The sequence below is a fragment of the Sminthopsis crassicaudata genome, chromosome 5 (assembly GCF_048593235.1).
Source record: "Sminthopsis crassicaudata isolate SCR6 chromosome 5, ASM4859323v1, whole genome shotgun sequence".
Taxonomy (NCBI): domain Eukaryota; kingdom Metazoa; phylum Chordata; class Mammalia; order Dasyuromorphia; family Dasyuridae; genus Sminthopsis; species Sminthopsis crassicaudata.
The window spans coordinates 32875996-32898289 of NC_133621.1; the positions used below are offsets into that span (position 1 = coordinate 32875996).

General features: G+C 39.0%; 1 protein-coding gene across 1 annotated transcript in view; it reads left to right on the forward strand.

Annotated features, from left to right (window-relative positions):
- Nucleotides 1-8351: 8351 nt before the first annotated feature.
- TBC1D5 (TBC1 domain family member 5) overlaps nucleotides 8352-22294 on the forward strand; it is a 578427-nt gene continuing 564484 nt past the window's right edge. The window contains exon 1 of the mRNA XM_074269720.1: nucleotides 8352-8493. The gene's annotated coding sequence lies outside the window, so the exon portion shown is untranslated. The remainder of the gene's footprint in view (nucleotides 8494-22294) is intronic.

The following is a 22294-nucleotide window of genomic DNA, read 5'->3' on the forward strand; positions in this document are numbered from 1 at the left end:
GTATTTATGACTCTTGACATTATCTCCATGTTGAACAAGCAAATCATTTTTTAAAATGTCTTTGGATGTTCTTTTCCACATACCAACAGAATTTACAGGATCAAATATTTCACACTGGAAGAATCTTTTGAAGATAAGAGTGCTAGACCTGCAATCAGGAAGACCTGAGTCTTCTGTGTCAGACACCTGGTATCTTTGTGATCTAAATCATTACAATCTAAATAAAGCATTTGATCCTTGTCTGCCTCAGGTTCCCCAACTATATAATGGATACCATAGTATATAATATAAGAATTAAATCAAGGCAAAACTTCTATTTTGCACTTTCCACTCATCCCTTCTAGTTATGAGGATCCAATGTGAGAATATTTGTATAATGCCTGGCACATAATAGGTGCTTTATACATGCTTGTTCTCTTTCTTTTTTTAATTCTCTTTGTTTTTTTGTCCTTTCTTTAGGGGTCATATAGTCTATACCTTTTACTTTGTAGGAGGAGGAATTGAGGAACTGAGCCCTGAGTCACAAAGTAACTGGCAGCTTGTTGTTGTTCAGTGCCCGATTTTGTGATTCCTTGGAGGGGTAGTTTCTTGGCAAAGATACTGCAATGGTTTTGCCATTTCCTTCTCCAGCTCATTTTACAAATGAGGGGTACGTGACTTGCAGAGGCTCACACAGCTAGTAAGTGTCTCAGGCTGGATTTGAACTCAGGAAGAACGATTCTCCTGATTCCCAATCCATTGTGCCCTCTAGCTGCTCTGGCAACTGGCAGAGAAAGGATTTAAACTGGCAGATAGCATCTTTTTTGCACACAGAGAAAGAAGTGACAGGGAGCAGTATGTCTGAAAGGATGAGAGAGGGAGCATCAGAGGGGCAATCTGATTCCTCTCTTTGCCCTCTACAAATCTGGACCTGTGGAGGAAAGAGTGATGACTGAGCAGCTCTGTCTCCCTCAAATTCACAGGCAAGTCAAGCCATCAGCTTTCTCCAAGAAGGAAGGATGAATAACCACGATTTCCTGCCCCTCTCAGGCACTCCCTTTCACCACTGTTCAAGCCCTTCAAGAAGCAGCACAAATTCACGTGGGCAGATCTGGGCAATCACTTAACCCCACTGACTTGTCATTTCTTCCTCTTTAAAATGAAAGAGTGATGATTTCCAAGGTCTCTCCAAGCTCCAAATCTATAATCTTTTGATTCTTAGCTGATTATGTTTCTCATGCACACAATTTATTTACTAGTTGGCTTTTATCAATGTAAGCCTGATTTCCCCTAATCCTGCCAGACCTGTTGGATATTTTGGGGCTGCTGTGGTTTTCAAAGGCCCCCACTAGGTTGATTTTCTGATCAGTGGCTTTCTAACCTCCCACTTAATAGTAATAATTATTGGACTTGAAATATGCATTAGTCAATAATTTGGGGGCCTTAATATTTCTCCTTCTAATAAGAAAATATAATAACTAGCATTTTTAAGTTTGCAAAGCCCCTTATAATTAATGTCTTATTTGATTCTCACAACAACCCTGGGACTTAGATGGTATTATTGTCTCCATTTTACAGATTAGGAAAGTGAAGCAGACTTGCCCAGGGTCACATAGCTAGTAAGTATCTGAAGCAGAACTCAATTTTTTAAATGAGGGAGCACTAAAGCAAGTGGCTCAGCAGGTTAAGTAAATTGCTGCAGAGTTGGGAGTCAAATCCAGGTCAAATTGGATTTCATCAAATCTAGTGTTCTTTCTCCTGGAGGGAAAAGTGAAAGGAGATTACAAAGGTTGAATCAAGAGGATTTAAGAGTCCAGGGGATATTAAAAGTGAGGAAGATGTCAGAGTTCTTAAGTGGAATGGACTGCTTCAAGAATTAGTGAGCCACTGGAAAGTCTTCAAGCAAAGGGTGGATAACAATTTGGGGGACATAAAAGGGGAAATTTCATTTTAGTACAAGTTAAACTAGATGATCTTTGAGTTTCCCTTCCATGATGAAACTGTGAGTCCATGTTTCCAAATGGAAGAAATTGTCATATGAGAAGGAGCATTAGGTGTAGAGGCAGGCCTGATTCAGGCCAGGTCCTTGGAAGTTTAGATTTCATGTTGGAATGAAATAACATAAGATACTCATAGGTCACTCAACAGTTAACAAAAAGATAATTACTTAGACATTGCTTAGAAAGGATATTTAACCAGGATCTTGCTTAAGGGTAATTAGCTTGTTAGATGTGTACTATTCTTTCCCTTTTGTTCCTATGTGGAAAAATGCTCTGATCCGTAGGCCAGGGTATAGTGACATCTGCTAAGTCTGAAAGGTCCTGACTCCATATGGGAGTTTTGGGTGACCAAGAAGCCATGTAATTATGACCAGAGGCCACCAGGAAGCTGTGTGGAAGAGGTACTCAGCAAAGTACTCAACAAAGAAGTTAAATTCCCTGGACCAGTTAAGCCCAGGGCTTTACAGGGGAAAAGACAAAGTGGTTTAACAGTAGAGGGACAGAAAGAGAAATCTGGAAGACATAAAAAGAATGAAATATTACCATTTTGATTAGGATTCAAATTAACAAGCAGGCCTGTATCAAGTGCTCATTTTTCCAGGTTTTACCTAAAGAAAGTCAAAAACATGAGTTAAGGACTTCACATTCTAACTGGGGAAATATGTATGTATAAGCTATGTGTAATATAAAGTAAAGATAGTTCCAGAAGAAAGGAACTAGGAGGTAAGTCCTCTCACAGAAGGTACAAATTGAGCTGAATCTTGAAGGAAAACAGAAGGCAAAGGTGAAGGGAGAGAATGATTTGGCCATTGGAGATAATGATGGAGGAAGCATACTCAGAAGATGAAGTATTGTATGTGCTGTGTGGAAAACTAGCAAGAAGTCTACAATATCAAATCATGGAATCTAGGTATAGGGGAGGAAAGGGAAGACTGGGAAGACAGGAAGGGGATCACGTAGTGAAGGACTTCAAAGACCAAACTGAAGATTTTATATTTGATTTTTATATTATGATTTCATAAACACAAAAGGGAACCATTGGAAATATTTGTACTGGGGAGTGACCTGCACTTTAGGAAGATACATTTGGAAGCTGAGGGAAGCATGGCCTGGAGTAGGGAGAGACTTAAGGCAAGAAGACTGAGCAGAAGACTATTGGAACAGTCCATTCCAGGGTTCATTGGAGAGGACCTAAAATACTACTGTTTCTTCTAAACAGCATTTGTATTGTATTTTAAGATTTGAAGACCATTGTATATATATTGTTTGATTTGTCTAGGGTGGTGGCTGTGTAACTAGGGAGATGAGGACATATGGGAAAGATGGGAAAAAAAAGAAGCAATAACATTTGACAACAGATTGGCATATGGCGTGATTGTGAATGAAGAGCTGAGGACGACTCCAAGGTAGTGAGTGACTGGGGGGAGGTCGGCGTCCTAGACAGTAACAGAAAATGCAAGAAAATAGGGCTTTGGCTTAGGGGCAAGGTGTGTGTGTGTGTGTGTGTGTGTGTGTGTGTTTGGGGGGGGGGGAAATCACATGATAGTGATACTCATAGGTTATCTGATTCAAGATATTCAAATTACAGTGCGTGATGGGGACTAGAGCTAAGAAGACTGATTGGGGATAGGACTATAGCTTTGGGAATCATCTCCATAGAGATGATAATTGTAATCATGAAGCTGAAGAGACCATCAAGGAAGATAGTATAGGAGATTGTCCTTTGTCCCTAGTTCTCCAACAGGACAGACATCCGGGAGGGGATGCCATAAAGATGCAACTGAACTAGATTTAAGTGAGGTTTTCTTCTCCAGAGCCATCTGAGCTCAGTGGCCAGAGACAGATCAGGACAACTGGAGATGGCCCTGGATGCAATGAGAGACCTTGGCTTTTTTAAGCTAAAATCTTCAGCAGTTCTCAGTTTGACTGAGGCTGCACCTATTCAGTGATTATGATTAGCTAGACATTGAGGGAAAGAATCTCCTCTTTCACTTAGTCCAAAAAATCTGATAATGCAGGCTTTAGCCTTAGAGGATACCCACAGTTAGTAGGTGTGATGTGGTTGAAGTTTAGCAAAGGAATAATCACTCTGGTAGTAGCATCTCCAGGAGAGTAGAGTCAGGACAACCTATCAAAGAGAGATTATTCAGGAGGAAAAGTAATCAACATGCTACAGAGAAGTCACTTGAGAAGGGTAAAAATTGAGGTAAAGGTCAATAGGTTTGGCAAATCATCATCATCTGTTTTTGCCTTCCTCCCTCCCTCCTTCCTTTCCTCCTCTCTGTCTCTCCTCTTCCCTTCCCTCTCTCTTTTCTCCTTCTCCTTCTCCCTCTCTCTTTCTCTCTTTTCCCCTCCCTCTCTCCTTTTCTCTCTCCTATCTGTCCCCTCCTCCCTGTCTTTCTGTCTTTGTCTTCCTGTCTCTCTATCTGTGTATGTGTGTGTGTGTGTGTGTGTGTGTGTGTGTGTGTGTTCCTTTTTGTCTCTTGTAGGTATGAAGACCAAGAGGATAGAATATCTTTTCTTCGTCTAAATTTTGTTCTGATCTTTAAGGGTTTTTTTTTTTTTTTTTGGCGTGCTAAATAAAAAGAAACATGATGCCAAAGTGAGTCATAGTGACCCAATCTGCACATTCTTTTATGGGATTTTTTTTTTGGGGGGGGCAGGATGCTCAATGTATTTTGGTGATACAGGCTCATAATAAGGGTTTTAACAAAAATTAAAAAGAATTTGACAACCCTGATAGTGATCTGAGATCCAGGGTCTTAAGCTGAAGGACAAACTATAACAACAAGATCTGACAAGTATTAAAAAGAGTATAATTTTCACCTAAGACATTCTATTGATTTTCATTGTTTGCCTGGATAGATTTGGTGACTCTGACTCAGTTATGAATAGAAATTAAGATTGTAAATAATGAGAACAATAGTAAATCCTTAAACATAATATATTAGAACAAAACACTTTAATAAAAGGAAAAAGTTCTAAAATGTATAAATATGAGCCATGAATGATATTATCTAAATTTCATTAATACCAATAAAATACATAGTTGGGAAAATGTTTTAATAAAAAAAAAAAAAACTCAGAGAAATTACACTATGTGAACTACATATTGTGAAAGACAAGATATATATGGTGTCTGCTGTTCCCTTCCCTTCATCTGTTTCTTTCTCCTCACAGATACCATGCTTTAATTTTCTGCAGATATCACATGCCAGCAGCTGATTTCTACTAACTAGGTAGCTAGAGAACTTTTCTTACTCATTGTTCCAAAATCCTGATGACCCCCACGGGAGTTTTTCCCAGCACACTGGCACATGCTTAAAAGGCTTTGGCTTGGGCCATTGTACTCATTTCTCCTCATTTCTAGAGGCTCCTTAGCAATTTTTGTCCACTGGGTATTACCTAATGCAGCACAAATCAATTGCCAATTAACTGCCTACAGTTATTTGCATTGAACATTACCCTAATGAATAGCCCCCTTCTCCCTTCCACTTGGGTGTGGGGGTACCTTCTGTCCCTTTACCTGGGCCTGAGCCATTCCTTCATTTTTCCTTATGACAAAGTACATTTCAGCAGGTGACATTTTCTAGCCATCCTGTTCTGAGATGTTTATTCTGCAGTCCCATCAACCAACAGTCCGACATGCTTCAGTCACACAGTCCAATTCTACCTCCAAAGCTGGCTGAAGGTAGAATTGTCAAGTTTGGTTTTGTCCACTTCTCAGCACTATTTTTTCTCCTCAGTGAAGCTTGTTACCATCCTCCCTTCCCCCATCAAAAACAGATTTTAGAAAAGAATGTGATACATTTATTCATATTGTTATAGATTCACATTAAGTTGTTATTTACATTAAGATTATTAAGATTTGACCAAAAGTACTTTATATTTATATTTCAACATGTCAGTGACTTTACTACGGAAGTGCTTTGATTGAAAATAATTCTCCATCTTATGGCCAATCTGATGCTAGACTTAAGCTAATCAGACTAGGCCTTGGTTAGCAGACATCACCAGGACTGTAGCCATGGTCTTTCCAGCCTGGAAGCTTCACTCCAATGGCTCTCGCTGAGAACCCAGAGCTCTGGGTAAGATGCGACATCAGAGACACACTTTAGTCAAAGAGGTTCATATTCCTACGGGACATTCTTATTGAAGCTAAAGGACTGAATCTTTAAGGGAAAAATTTCACTCAGCCATGTGAAGATTTGGGAAGACAAATGCTTGCTGGATGCCTTTCATACTTGTCTATTTCACCAGTTTGAAAACAACAACCTCTCACCTAAAAGGAGGCAGCGTAGTACTGGAATCTGGGACTAAGAACCTGAGACCTCAGGGTTTTTTTCAGCTTTTTACTAGCCATGTAGTCCTAGCCTGGTTTGTTGTTCAGGAGTGATTTCAGCCCTGCCCTTTTGGACCTATCTGTAAATTAAAAAAAAAAAATCTGAAAAGTTGGACTATTTTGTCCTTGGCATGTTTAGTCATTTCATTGGGGCCTGTTTTTCTATGACCTTTTTGGGGGTTTTCCTGACAGCGGATTGCTCTAGCTCATTTGACAGATAACAAAAGGGAGGTAAACAGGTTAAGTGACTTGCCTGGAGTCACACAGTCAATATCTGAGAACAGATTTGAACTCGGGTTTTCCTGACTCCTCTCAAAGGTCCCTTGCATCTCTTCATCTATAAACATGGTCCCCAGTTTGTCATCTTTCATTATCTGCATTATCTTTAAGTGAGGATCACTTTTAATTGCACTAATATTAACATTTGCCAAATTAAGAGTATGGAGCCATCAGCTTAGTGAGGAATCTGGAAGAAGCGTCAAAATGCGCTGTTTTCCCAGCTGAGGATGCTTAACTCAGAGAAGGGCAGGGGAACATAAGGCAGGATAGGGTTAAAGAGGAATGGAAGTCTTCAGTTCAGAGGCCGCCATGTACAAAAGGGCCGCCCTCCTTTTTGTGGCTCCAGAAAGCAGAACTTTGCCCAGTGGGAGAAAGGAGGAACTCTAACACGTGACACCCAGTCTGTTCTCCCGGACGCCTGTGGGAGTGGACACCCTGAAATTCATTTCCTCTATTTCTCTTACTGGGCTGTTTGACTTTATCCTTGTGAACTTCCTCTTTAAAACTGGCCAGTCCACAAGCAAGCCTGTAGCCTGCCAAGCAGGCAAAACGCTGAGCGACTGAGCCCACGGCTGTTCCTCAGGGAACGCACCTTTCAACAGGGAAGAGGATATGCAAAACACCATGTACACAAGGGGCCTCTAGGGGGCGCCACGGTGCACAGAGCGCGGGGCTGGAATCAGGCCCGGAGTTTCCCGGGGTTCGAAGCCGGCCTCAGACGCCCATTTCACAGGGGAGGAAACTGAGGCAAACAGGCTTTAGTGGGGGGTCCTGGGAAAGTCACTAAAGCCTGTTTGCCTCAGTTTCCTCCCCTGTGAAATGGGGAGGAATTCCCCTCCCATCATATTCAGGTCCCTTCGGGATTTAGGATCCTATGAACCATGTCAGGGCTTTCCTGTTGGCAAAATAAATTTGTTAGTACTAGTCTGGCAGGACTGGACTTGCTACTAAGTAAAACTGGGCCAATTGGTGGTCCTGAACATTTATCAAGGGTTAAAAGGGAAAAAGGCTGGGGATACAAAGAAAGGCCGAAGTGAGGCTCCTATCCTGAAAAGGAAGGACTTGCAAAGATCTCTACACGCACAAGCTGTGCTCAGGAGGCACTGGGAACGGTCAAAGGCAGGAGAACTAAGGTGGGCGGGTAAGGCTTCCTGTGGAAGGGAGGACTTCAGGACCCCAGAAGCCAGGTGCCGGGGCGGGGAGGGGGGAGGGGAATAAGCGTGTGCTCAGCAGAGGGCACAGCCGGGAAACGCGCCGAGGTGGGAGATGGAGCGTCTAGGCACATGCCTGCCTTAATCTCCCGTACGAGCACTGCAGCCGTGAATAGCTATCGTAATATTAGGGCTAGGGCTCAACACACCATTTGACACCAAAAAGAAATAATCAGGAAACAAAGAGACCTCAGAATTTATGGTTCTGGGAAGGGGATCCACGCCCTCGCGGGTCCCGGAAGCACTGCGCGGGAAATGAGCCGGTCCTTGGCGGTGCGCATGCGTGATGAAGGCGGCGAACAAGCTGGGGCGGGGTGGACCCGCTATCTCAACGCCTTCTCGCGGTGACTCCGCCCCTAGTTCGGCTTAGGGGCCGGGCCCGTTCCGCTAGGATGTGCGCGCGCAATCTTCTATGCCCTCCCGGGAGAATGCTGAAGAGTAATAGGCGGGGCATGTGAGCTCTAGGGGCGGGGCCGGGGGCGGGAGTAGGTGGAGGCGAGAGCGTGGTCACGTGGTCACCGCCGCCACTTTCCTCCCCCCCAACTCCCTCCTCCCTGTTCTCTTTCAGGTCGGGCCAGGCCGGGCGGGTTCCTCTGGCGCCCAAGAGAGAGGAGGGGAGGAGGAGGAGGAGGAGGAGGAGGAGGAGGATTATTAGCGGGGAGCGTGAGCGTCCGCTGCCCAGGTAAAGCCAAGGACCGGGGCGCTGCAGGGGCCCCGCCGTCCCCTCTCTGCTCACAGACGGCGCGCCTCAGCCCCAGAACACTGTGAAAGTGGCCCCGCAGTCCGGCGTGGGCGTGCGTGCGTGGGTGACACGCTCCGCCGGACGCCCGAGGCCTGTGCCCGAGCTCGAGCTCGGGGGGTCGCGGTGGGCCCCGAGGGGGCTGCTGGCGGGGGGAGGGGTGGGGTGCGAGGGCCTGAGACGTGCGTGAGCGTGTATGGGTGACCCACTTAAGACTGGGGGGAGGGGGCGTTGCCAGGAGGAAGTCTCGAGTTCCTGGCAGTCAGGTGCTCGGAGCTCGCGGCGCGTGTGAGGCCTGCCCCGAGGCCCCGTGCCCGGGGCGGGAGGGGGAGGGGAGCCGCCTACCTTGGATAGGTAGGGACGAGAACCCGGAAACTCCCCCTTCCCGGGATAGAGGACCTCCCATTTTTTCTGTGTGATTCACTCACGTGTTTTGGGGCCCTCTGTTTAAAGTTCAGCCAAGTTTCATCTTTAGGGTTTGCTGGAGAAACAGCTCCTAGGAAAGCATTTCTCTCTCTCGGTCATAAGCTTTTATCAGGACTTCTCATGCGGAATTGAGGCAATGTTGAGCAATGGAGAAAACACGTGGTTGTGAAGTCAGTGAACCTTGAGGTTTTCAGCTTTTGACATTTCACCTGGTCCACTTGCGCCACTCAGTTTCCACCCCCGTAAAATAAAGGATTTTGCTAGATGTACTAAGTTATATTCAGGTCTAACGTAATAGTATCTTCAAATGGAAAACAGTAAATGATATCAACAATATTCCTTGAGATACTATATGTTTTAAAGCACTCAAATGAGACAATGTATCATTCAAGAAATAAGCATCTACTAAATGCCAGCCCATTCGATGAATAGAGTTCTGGATTCAAAAGTTGCACCAGACACTTTCAGCCTGTTTCCTCATCTATAAAATTAGGACTAATAAGTAGAGCTCACATCACGTGATGGTTTCGAGAATCAAATTAGACAAAAAGTATAAAGAAGGAAATGTTTTTAGAGGATACATAAAGCATTTATGCAAGAGTAGTAATGTTGAATGAACTTAAAGGGCACATCTAGCTTTAAATCTGTGATTCTATGAATTTACAAATAGTGCTGCTCTGCAGAAGGATTTGTACCAAAATAATTTTATGCTTTTTCTCATTAAACTTGAAACTAGTGCCAATCAAAATGAACACCTTCCATTTTAATTAAGGAGTGTTGCTCTCCTAGCTTTATGTGTTGCTATCTCTCTTTACAAAGGAAGCTCATTGAGGGCAGGCACTTTTTTCCCCCTATTATTTGTATCCCCATAATAACATAATAAGGGCTTCCTTCCTTCCTTCCTTCCCTCCCTCCTTTCCTTCCTTCCTTCCTTCCTTCCTTCCTTCCTTCCTTCCTTCCTTCCTTCCCTCCCTCCCTCCCTCCCTTCCTTCTTTCCTTCCTTCCTTCCTTCCTTCCTTCCTTCCTTCCTTCCTTCCTTCCTTCCTTCCTTCCTTCCTTCCTTCCTTCCTTCCTTCCTTCCTTCTTTCCTTCCTTCCTTCCTAACTTCTTTCTTAACTTCCTTCCTTCCTTCCTTCTTAACTTCCTTCTTTCCTTCTTTCCTTCCTTCCTTCCTTCCTTCCTTCCTTCCTTCCTTCCTTCCTTCCTTCCTTCCTTCCTTCCTTCCTTCCTTCCTTCCTTCCTTCCTTCCTTCCTTCCTTCCTTCCTTCCTTCCTTCCTTCCTTCCTTCCTTCCTTCCTTCCTTCCCTTCCCTTCCCTTCCCTTCCCTTCCCTTCCCTTCCCTTCCCTTCCCTTCCCTTCCCTTCCCTTCCCTTCCCTTCCCTTCCCTTCCCTTCCCTTCCCTTCCCTTCCCTTCCCTTCCCTTCCCTTCCTTCCTTTCCTTCCCTTCCTTCCCTCTTCTTATCTCCTTTTCCCCTCAATTACTTTCCAGAGTTGTATTAAATCAGTTAAGATGAACTGAACTTTTCCAGCATAATGTATAAATGCTAACTGTATTATTATTAAAATTAGGTTAGAAATAATTGTAATACTAAAAGTTAGTTCTCTGAATATTTTAATTGTTCTTAAAGCTAATCACTACATGCCAGGCATTTTGCGATTATTATCTTATTTGATCCTTGAGGAAAATCCTGGAAAGTAGGTACTATTATCCCCATTTTACTTATGGGAAACTGAGGCTTACAGAGGTTAAATGAGTTGCCCAAAGTCACACAGCTACTACACGTCTGTAGCTGGATTTGCACTCTGGCATTCCAGTCTATCAGCCCACCATTCTGTACTCAGGACACCATTATGCAGTATAAAAAGGCATGAGTAGGATGTGCTGTCTCTTTTTGAAGGGAGCGGACCACTAACAATCCCAGATATCTTAAACTATTCTGAATATTTGTATTTTAAATCCTGTGATGATTATTTTTTCCTACTTTAATAACTCTATAACTAAATTTAAACATGAAATACAAAGATGAGGGACTTATGTTAAGGATTACAGTAATTACTTGGAAACATCTTTTAGCAAAGTTTGGATGAGTTCATTCTAATGATGGGACTGAGGCTAGGCATTGAAGAGGGCACTTATAAATGCCTGGGCAGGAGCTCCATTGCCTGGACTATGAGCCCAGTTACCTGGTAGAAGAGATTGCCAGATCTATTCTTTTCCCTTCTCTTACTATGTGGAAAGTGGATTGGAGAGGTGAAAGGTTTTACCTAGAGTGAGTTGAGAAGGCTACACTAAAGAAGAGAAAGGAAGGAGGTGCTTAAAAATAAGGAGAGAATTCTCGTCCTGGAAAATCTATGCTGTTTCTTAATCTAGTGATGGAATGTTAAGGTGTGTTGTTTGATCATATCTGCATTTATAGAAGCATTATAATATTAAAAAAATGTCTTAAAAAATGAAGCCATAAGTAAGATATACATTTCTTCTAATTGGAAGTACCATTTTCAGAAATTAATTATGAGCATAATTTTTCACATTTTTTTCTTAGCTATTTTAGAGACAGAATTGACAAACGTTTTCATACAGATAAAGAATTTATTTGTTCCTTTTGTTTTAGAGATAAATTTCATTTTTTTTCTTTTCCATATCTTGCCATTGCTATATTGTTAGTTGTTTTTTTTTTTTAAATATTTTAATGATAATTGCAAGCAATATCTTTGAGTTACATTGTTCTTATAGTTTTCATAGAAGAGATGAAATAATACTTTTGGAAATTGAACTCTAGTATGGTTCAAAATTATCAGTCTTAGGAGGGATTGAATCCTCATTTCATATGGTAATTAAGCAAAACTGGGAAAATAGGAAGAGGAAGATTAACTATATTTTAAATTTAGAATTTGTCATTCCCCCCCCATTTTCTTCCCAAATAAAAATGAAGAAATCAAAACTATACTGGCATTTTGCACTTAGTATTTGTCTGAAGAGTTGAGTGAAATTTGAAGAACTTTCTTGTTAGCCAGATTATTTTTATTTTTATTCTGCAGTGACAGAGGTAAAGGTCTTTTCTTTCTTTCAGCAATTACTGCTATTCTTTTTTTCTCCTCAATAGTATTTTATTTTTCCAACTACATATAAAGATAGTTTTCAGCATTTATTTTTGTTTTTTTTTTTTTTCAGCATTTATTTTTGTAAGATTTTGTGTTCCAAATTTTTTTCTCCCTCTCTCCCTTACCTCCTCCTATCCCCAAGACAGCAAACAATATGATAGAAGTTATAAAGCAATCCTTTTAAACAAATTTCCATATTTGTTATGTTGTATAAGAAAAATCAGAACAAAAGGGGGGAAAAATCATAAGAAAGAAAAAGCAAACAAAAAAAGATGAATATACTGTGCTTCAATCCACATTCAGAATGCATAGTTCTCTCTCTGGAAGCAGATGACATTTTCCATCCTGAGTCTATTGGGATTGTCTTGGCTCATTGCATTGCTGAGAAAAGCTAAATCTATCATAGTTAATCATCACATAATCTTGTCATTCTGTAGAATGTTTCTGTTCATTTCATTTAGTATCAGTTCATGTAAATCTTTCTAGGTTTTTCTGAAATCAGCCTGCTCCTCATTTCTAATAGAACAATAATATTCCTATTACATTCATGTATTATAACTTATACAGCCATTTCCTAATTGATGAGCATCTACTCAATTTCTTATTCCTTGTCACATTACACAGGCTAAGGACTATAAAAGGGAAAAGTGAGGAAGTGGGGCTGCCCAGGCATGAAGGGCAGAGTGAGGGAGGCATAAGATGGAATGCCAAGTTCAGGAAACACCAAGCAAGCTAGCATGGCTGCAACACAGAGTGCATGAAGGAAACTACCGTGAAATAAATCTAGGACACTAAAATGAAACCAGACCATTTTTGCATATGTGGATTCTTTTCCCTCTTCATTGATGTCTTTGAGATACAGATCCACAGTTTTATAGCCTTTTGAGCATAGTTCCAAACCACTGTCCATAATGAAAAGAATTATAGCTATTCCTTTAGGGGCACTTACTAGGATTTACAGTTAAATGAAATTCATTATTAAAAAATGTCATATCACACACCATCTTGAGGCCCCTGATCTACTCACTTCCATTTAATTCTATTCATATACACATAAACACACACACTCTCTCTTTGTTTTCCTGGTTGCATTATTTTCATGAGGTTTTTCATTGTTTCTAATCCTAATTGTATTTTTAGTGTAATATTACATGAATGTCCTTTATTTTCTAAAAATGTTTTATTCAGTTTTGGGGGGGGATACCAAATCATCATTGACTATCAAATTCAGAGGAAAAAAGGCTACTGAAATGTTATTCGTTTTTTTCTTCCCTACTTTTTCATTATTCTAACTTCTTTAACTTTTTGGAGACATTTAGACAATAACAATAATTAGTAATAGCCTCGAGGGCAGAACTGACATCAAAATTTTGCATTTCCCTCAGCATCCAACACAGTGCTGAATTTTCTAAATTGATTAGTATTGATAGAATAGTGAATAGTAGGATAGTACAGTAAAATGTATTCTGAAAGGTCTTTTCAGGTATCAAACATTTTTGGGGGGGTTACTGTTCAGAAAACCTAAGAACATTCAACTGGAATTCTCTGCAGTCCAAGGTTTCTCTAGGGCTCATTAAAGGTTCTCAAAAGTCTTCCAGGCCAAGTTTTTTTTGTTTTTTTGTTTTTTTTCCTTTTTTCAGTTTAGCTCCACATCTCTCAAGATATGTCTACTATCAATATGACATTATGGCAGGGATTTTAGTGTATAAATAACAAAACAAATACTTTGCTTTCATATCATTTTTTTCATGTCCTTTAAGCAACTCAAATTCACCATATCCAAAGTTTATTCCATATCTTTAAACTTGCTGTTTTTCTAAACTTCCTGATTTCTCCTAAGGCCACTGTGTTCTTCTAATCACTCTAATGTACAACCTCATTATTCTCAACTCTTCCATCTTTTCCCCTTTCCCCATGTCTATTCAGTTGCTCAATCTTGTCACTTCTTGTCCTTTCTGTAATATATCCTTCATATATCTGCCAAAGTAATTTCTACAGGTCTGACTGCTCACCAATATTCAACTTTCTCTTTTCCATCTAGGATGAAATTCAACTTTCTTATCCTGTCATTTAAAGACCTTTATGGTCTGGCTTCATCTTACTCTCCTAGACTTATTTTATGTTAGTTCCCTTCATGCATTCTGTGTTCTAGCCAAGCTAGCCTGGCTGATGGTTTCTGAACTTGGCATTCTATCTTATGTCTCCCTCACTCTGTCCTTCTTGCCTGGACTACCCCCCTTCCTCACTTCTCCCTTTTATAATCCTTAGCTTCCTTTCAAGGCTCAGCTTAGGTGCCAGTTGATCCCAGGTAAAATCTTTCCTGTTGTCTATTTTTGTTCATATGATATTTGAAAAAAGCAAAATTTGAAAAAAAAAATCTGAATAGATAGTGTTCACTGGTCACGAGTTTCGTAATGGGTGACTAGATTTTCACAATGAGATCTGGCATTCAAATGTTTGGCAGTGTTAATTAAAAGCAAAGTGAAACAAAGATCAAAGTAGATCATGAAGTTGTAAAACAATTAACCAATTTAGCCTTTTCCCATAATTGTTTTATAGTACTAATAAAAAGTAGAAGTATTTAAGGAAAGTTTGAATGTATGGTGGTGTATTCTTTCTGTGCTTTTTACTAGGTGGTGGTGAAGGTGGGAGAATCCTTCTTTCTTAAATGAGAAGGTGACAGAGAAGATGGCTAGATGAACTCTAAAGATCTAAGTGCTTCCCTGACTATTTGTTGGGACTGCAATGAGGGAGCTTCTTATCTTGGAATGCATTGTCTGGTTGGTTCTTTATAACTCTTGAGATTGTTTACTTTTGTCACTATCCAGGTTACTTAGCCATAATAATATGGTTAGTTATTCAGAAATTATATATATTTTTAACTTTTTATGCATCACAACTCTTGAGTTCATTATTCCTCTGTCAATAGGTAGTATTTTTCATCATGAGCTCTCTGGAATCATGGTTGGTCATTGCACTAATCAGAGTTTTTAAGTCTTTCAAAGTTGCATGATTTTTACAAACCTGTGAATAATTTTGTTAAAGCAGTGTAGATATCTTCACAGAAATGTCAGAAAAAGGAGGTAAACTGGTAGTATTGTGAGGGCAAGGAATAATTGGTGAATGGCTCTGTATTCTGTTGGTATCCACACAGTGTTAGAAGAAGGGTTCTCCTTTGGTAGATTCTTCCTCCGAGAATTTATGAGAGTACATGGTCAAGACTTATTGAAGTTCAGAAAAGGATAGGTTGTGATCTTTCTGTTGGAGAATGTATTTCTATTGATTAATTCACAGATCCATCAAGTTATCCCAGTGTTACCTCATTTATATGTCTTATAGAATAGGAAATCATTTAGAGGATGAAATATAATTATGGAAGAGACGTCATAAGAAAGTTCATTTACTCATGTGTGTGTATATATAATATATATATATATATATATATATATATATATATATATATATATATATATATATATATCTTGTAATTTCCTAACATTAAATAAATATGGTTTAAAGTTGCATATACTAAGGATTCTCATTATAACGTGAGAAGGTCATACATTTAGGAGAATTGGGAGCAAATTGTGATTTGTTCTTTGCAAAAGTATCTTCTGTTTAAATGGATCTGTTTTTTCATCATCTGGGGAGTTCATTTCTTCAATGTAAGTTATGACCCATCCATGACTGCCTATCTGATGTGACCCTCATCCATGCCCTCCCATCAGTTTACCACAGAGAGTGCTGGAAGGCCTTTCTCACTTTCCCTTAAAATTGTAAGAATATAAGTAGAATACCCTTTCTACTAGCCAATGTCCATTTACCATTCAAACCATTCATACCAATGCTTTCACCATTGAAACAAGCAACCTATCTTCTAGTCCTATGATTCATTTTTTGATCATATTTTTTATTGTTATTGTTCTTCAAAATTCCTTGATTATGTGTTACAACATAACATCGCATGTTACAACATGTTGCTCATAAGTACTTTGTGTCTGCCATTACCCTTTATGTAATAATTCATTTTTAATTGCTTGGAATCTATTGATTCCCACATTTTGCTGCCATATGACATCTGTTAGAATCATGGTAGTTCAATGGACAAAAGGTCAGGCCTGGAGACAGGGAGTCTCATTTTTTTGAGTTTGGATCTGGCCTCAGGTACTTACTAGCTGTGTAGCAAAATTATTTAGCTGAGGCAAATCATTGTTTGTCTCAGTTTTCTCATCTAGAGAAGGAAATGGCAAACCACTCCAATATCTCTGCCGAGAAAACCCTAAATGGGATCATAAAACATAAGATGTGACTGAAATGACTGAACAATAGCTACAAGAATGATGATATTAAATTGATAGGCTTCTTAGTAATCCTAACATGCTTTCATGGGGACTTGGCATCCTTAAAGAAGCTTTGCAATTGTCTGAAGACTATCTACTTTGTTTTTCTTTTCATGTTCAATTTTGGTCTCAACTTTGGTGTTCCATTAGTACTATCTATCCCACATAGACATTCTGATGGACATATTCTATGTCTATCCAGATTCATTTTGTAACCTGGACAATAAATATAGTTTAGACATTTGTGTCTTCCCTGAGAAACCTGGAGAGTATGCCAGTGCCATGCCAGGAAACAGGATTGCTTCCATTTGAATTGTCTTAGATTCTGAAGAAAGACTCTGGCAAGATAAGGTACCATACACTGAAGTCCTTTCTTTATTTTTTTTAAAAGCTTTTTATTTTCAAAACATCTGCATAAATAATTTTCATCATTCATCCTTGAAAAACCTTGTATTCCAAGTTTTCTCCCTCTCTTCCCTTTCCTATCGTCTTCCCTAGATAGCAAGTAATATGATAAACATATGCAATTCTTCTATACATATTTGCACAATTATTATACTACACAAGAAAAATCAGATCAGAAAGGAAAAAAAATGAGAAGGAAAACAAAATGCAAGCAAACATGAAGTCTTTCTCAAGCTACATTGCCAAACAGTCAAACTCTGCTGCAAAGAGGACATCTCTCATGAGCTGGCCTTGTTCGAATGTCAAATGTATGTTTGTCTCAAAGAGTATTTTACAGAGAACTCACACAAGACAGGAACTCACATGTTGGTCAGAAGCACCAAGGACACCCTTAAGGCCTCTTAGAGGAATTGATTGTGTGACATGGGGACACACCGGCAAAGGATCATCCAGAGAGGGGTGTGCATGCATCAAAGAAGGTAGTGTGCTTTATGAGTACAAGAGAATTGCAGTAGCTCAAAAGTAACACGAGACCTGCAGTTTTAAGGACATTTTCATTCCAAATGTTCTTGTGGACTATTTGTGCCTGATCTGTGGTTGATATCTCTGAACTTGACTCCAACATAGTGAAGCCATTTGGTTGTCCTCTTCCAGAATGAAGGACAACAAACCAACCAGTCAGCCAACTAATCTTTTTAAAATACACGCAAAAATAGTTTTTAACATTAACCCTTGAAAAATCTCGTGTTCCAAATTTTTCTCCCTCCCTTCATCCACCCCCTTCCTCTAGATAATAGGTGATCCAATATAGATTAACCACGTGCAATTCTTAATGTATTTCCACATTCCACAAGAAAAGTTGGATCAAAAGGAGGAAAAAACATGAGAAAGTAAATAATAACCACCACCAAAAAAGGTGAAAATCTTATGCTTTTATTCACATTCAGTCTTCATAGTAAATGAATGTGTCTCTGGATGTGAATGGCTTTCTTTGTCATAAGGAATTGCCTTGATTCACTTCATTGAAAAGAGCCAAGTCTATCACAATTGATCATCATATGGTCTTGTTGCAATATACAGTGTTCTTCTCTTGGTTCTGCTCATTTTGTTTAGCATCAGTTCATCTTAGTCTTTCCAGGCCTTTCTGAAATCATCCTGCTCATTTTTTTTTTTTAATAATAGTTTTTATTTACCAAATATATATGCACGGGTAATTTTACAACATTGACAGTTGCCAAACCTTTTGTTCTAATTTTTCCCCCTCCCCCCACCCCCAGTGGCAGGTTGGCCAATACATGTTAAATATGTTAAAGTATAAATTAAATTCAATATATGTATACATGTCCAAACAGTTGTTTTGCTGTACAAAAAGAATCAGACTTTGAAACAGTGTACAATTAGCCTGTGAAGGAAATTCAAAATGCAGGCGGACAAAAATAGAGGGATTGGGAATTCTATACTGTAGTGGTTCATATTCATCTCCCAGAGTTCTTTTGCTGTGTGTAGCTGGTTCAGTTCATTACTGCTGTATTGGAAATGATTTGGTTCATCTCATTATTGGAGAAGGCCTCGTCCATCAGAATTGATCATCATATAGTATTATATAGTATTGTTGTTGAATTATATAATGATCTTCTGGTTCTGCTCATTTCACTCAGCATCAGTTCTGTAAGTCTCTCCAGGCCTTTCTGAAATCATCCTGCTGGTCATTTCTTAGAGAACAATAATATTTCATAATATTCATATACCACAGTTTATTCAGCCATTCTCCAATTGATGGGCATCCACTCAGTTTCCAATTTCTGGCCACTATAAAGAGGGCTACCACAAACACATACAGGTCCCTTTCCCTTCTTTTTTTTCCCCTGAGGCTGGAGTTAAGTGACTTGCCCAGGGTCACAAAACTAGGAAATATTAGGTGTCTGAGACCCGATTTGAACTCGGGTCCTCCTGAATTCAGGGCTGGTTCTCTATCCACTGTGCCACCTAGCTGCCCCCCCTTTCCCTTCTTTAAAATCTCTTTGGGATATAAGCCCAGTAGTAACATTGCTGGTTCAAAGGGTATGCACAGTTTGATAACTTTTTGCTGCCTCATCTTTTCTTATAGAATAATAATACTCCATAATATTCATATACCATAACTTAGCCATTCCTCAACTGAAGGGCATCCACTCAGTTTCCAGTTTCCTGTCACTACAAACATTTTTGGACATATGGGTCCCTGTCCCTCCTTTATAATCTCTTTGGGATATAGACCTACTAGAGACATTGCTGGATCAAAGGGTAGGCACAGTTTGATAGTCCTTTGGGCATAGTTCCAAATTCTTCTCCAGAATATCAACCAGCTTTCTTGAGTGAATGGTCAGACCAAGGATTTTTAAATTCAGATCTCTTTTAGGAGGCTTTGCAATGTTCTGAGGCTTACTGTAATCAGCTCAAATCAACCCCTCCTCCCCCCCAAAGGACTACCTGGAGGATCTCTTCATAAACAGGGAGAGATTCCCTCTTGCATTTGAATTCTAGTGGTTTTCCTTTATCATAGCAATAATGGAGCACATTTGGAGAACATCCATCTCCTTATTTTATGTTTTGTGTGATGAGGTCTGAAATAGGGTAAATTGTATCTTTCAAAGAATCTTGAATGATATTAATGAATGGAAGACCATTGAAAAGGAGACTATAAGATGACATTTTGCTCTTATGCTTTTCCATTAGCCTGGTGTGATCTATTCTCTATCTCTTTCCATTTTGAAATGGTTAAAATATGCTCCATTTCTTGTCTCATTGTGACCCAGAAGTGATCATTGGTTATCAAAGACTATATATACCATTGGAATATAAATTCAGGCTTAGGCTCTACTGTGCTGGAAAGGCTTTGCATATATCTCTGACATAAACATAGACTTTTCCAAAGACACATCTGACTCATATAGAATATTATACATCATTGGGGGCTAACTTCTTGATAGATTTTTGAATATGGCAACCATTTGGGGGCAGTGGCTAGAGTATGGGATTTGGAATTAGGATCCTGGTCAAGTCACTTAACCCTATTTGTCTCAGGTCTTTATCTGTAACTTAGGGAGAAGGAAATGGCAAACCCCACTTCAGTATCTTTACCAAGAAAACCCCATGGACAAAAATCTATGGGGTCAATACAGAGTTGGATGACTGAAGAAGGCAAGATAAAACCATCTGATGATGATGACTATGAAGAAAAAGAGGAAGAATTTCTGAGGCTTTGGAGTAAGATTTTTCCAAGATATGTCAACACAGATTTTTAAAACTAACACAGGTCTTTGGTATATCTTATCAACACTTAATTGCAGTTGTGAATTGAAATGGAGTAGAAACTTGAAGGGATTCTGGATCAGTGAAAAGGATGAGAGTAACACTTGGGAAGCCTTTTTAACTAATAATTAATTTTATAAAAATATAGTTTTGTAATACTACACATTAATAAATCATTATGCTTTTTTTAAGTATCCACAGTGTTTTACTCTTAATAAACTTAGAACAAGGAACTTAAGTTCTGCTGAGGAGGATGTAATTTGTTCATAGATAATATTATATATACAGAATAAATGTCACATTATTATGGGGGCATTGCACTTTTCAGCTGAAGGAATTCTTGAAGGAGCTTCACTTGAACTGAGCCTCAAGAGGATATTGAGGAAAAGCATTCCAGGCTTGAATGACCACTTAAGTAAAGACAGAGTTGCTAAAGATAGAATTTCATATGATTAAGAGCAGATGGAACAATTTTGTTGGGGCTTGAAGGTTAGAAATTGGGGAGGGAGAGGGTAATCAATTTGGAAGATAGGCTAAAGCTACATTGTGAAAGCTTTCAATGTTTATTATCCTTTTATTAGAATGAAATGACATCAAAACAAATCAGTTTTGATGATTGTTTCCAAAGAGTTCTGAGGTTGTTTCAAGAGTCATCATCCTTCCTAGCTGTGTGACCCTGGGCAAGTCACTTAACCCCAGCCTCAAAAAAAAAAAAGTCACCATCAATATTATTGAGAGGGACTTGCAGATCATTGAGGTCACAGATCCATTTGAATAAGTTACTAGCTATGTGGGACCATGACTATTTGCCCTATTCCCACACCATCTATGGCTATCCCTCATCATAAATAATTGATATTTGTTAGAATCCTGAAGCATCAAGAAAAAGCTAAAATGTATTCAGTTCTAAAGGTAGAGAAATGTGTCATATGTTTTACTAAGAAGTTGCCATAAAAAGAGGTGAAGGTTGTGGGCATTTTTGTGACTGTTCCAAAGTTTGGGTGCTAGGAAATAAATTGCTCTAATTTATTAAATTGGGTATGTCAATTTCTATTTAATCCTTTTTTTTTTTTTTTTTTTCATTTGTTGCCATTGACATTTGTATATTCTTGTATGTCTTGACACTTATGAGAAGTGAAGTAGGGCGTGGGATGATTGCTGAAAAAACCAGCATAGTTCTTGAATTTGTTTCTAGTTCATTATTTTTTGGAAAACTTAATCATAGAAGGAAAATATATGGAATGGCTATTTAGAGCCTATTAAATGATTGCAATTTTACTTTGTGTTTTAAAATTGTAGTAACATTATAAAAATGATATAATGAAGATCTTTCAGAGGCTATTATCTATGGAACTTCTTATTTTATTTTTAGTGTGTTGACTACAGGACTGTGTTCTATTTGTCGCTTTTCAATTTTCAGGTTACACAGACTGCTGAAAACAAATCAAGCATGGCTTGTCTTTCAGGAAGCACAGGGATCTTAAATCAAATACTTTGAAAAATGATTGGGGTAAAAATAGTGACACTTAACTGTATCTAAATACACACAAAAAAGCCTCCTATTAGAAATCTTAAATGTTTTAATCTTCTTGATTTACTTTAGACAGTCATGTGATGAGAAAATTGAGCTGCAGCAAATTTTTGTGCAGTTAGATCATGTGATATTGGTATTCATGTAGTGCTGCTTTTGATCCTGAAGGTAATCCCTCATAATCACAAACTTTAAAGAACATTAAGATTACATTTTCTAAGTTGATGTATTTTGCATTAGTAAAAATACATAGGATTAGAAAATACACCATATAAACTCATGTAGACTTCATTCTTGCTTGTAATATTTGACTTTGTGTTAAATATTTGGGGCTTTACTTGTTTATAGTCCATAGGCTAGACATTTTAAAAATAGCAGTTAGGCTGTGTGTAAAATTATAGGTTAAATTGAATAATTTTATTTTATGCCCTTTATTTCCTCCATTTTTTTGTTTTTGTTTTTGTTTTATAAATGTGTTGTTTTATACGATATGGGAGCCTATGTGAATAAAAAGGCAATACTCATAATAATAGAAATTATTCCCACAATTTGTTTAGCAGAGTCTTTTTACTTATATCTTTAATTCTGTAGTTTGCCAGAGGTTTTTTGAACTACTAGAGATTTTAGGTGTAATCTTCCTATTCTATTT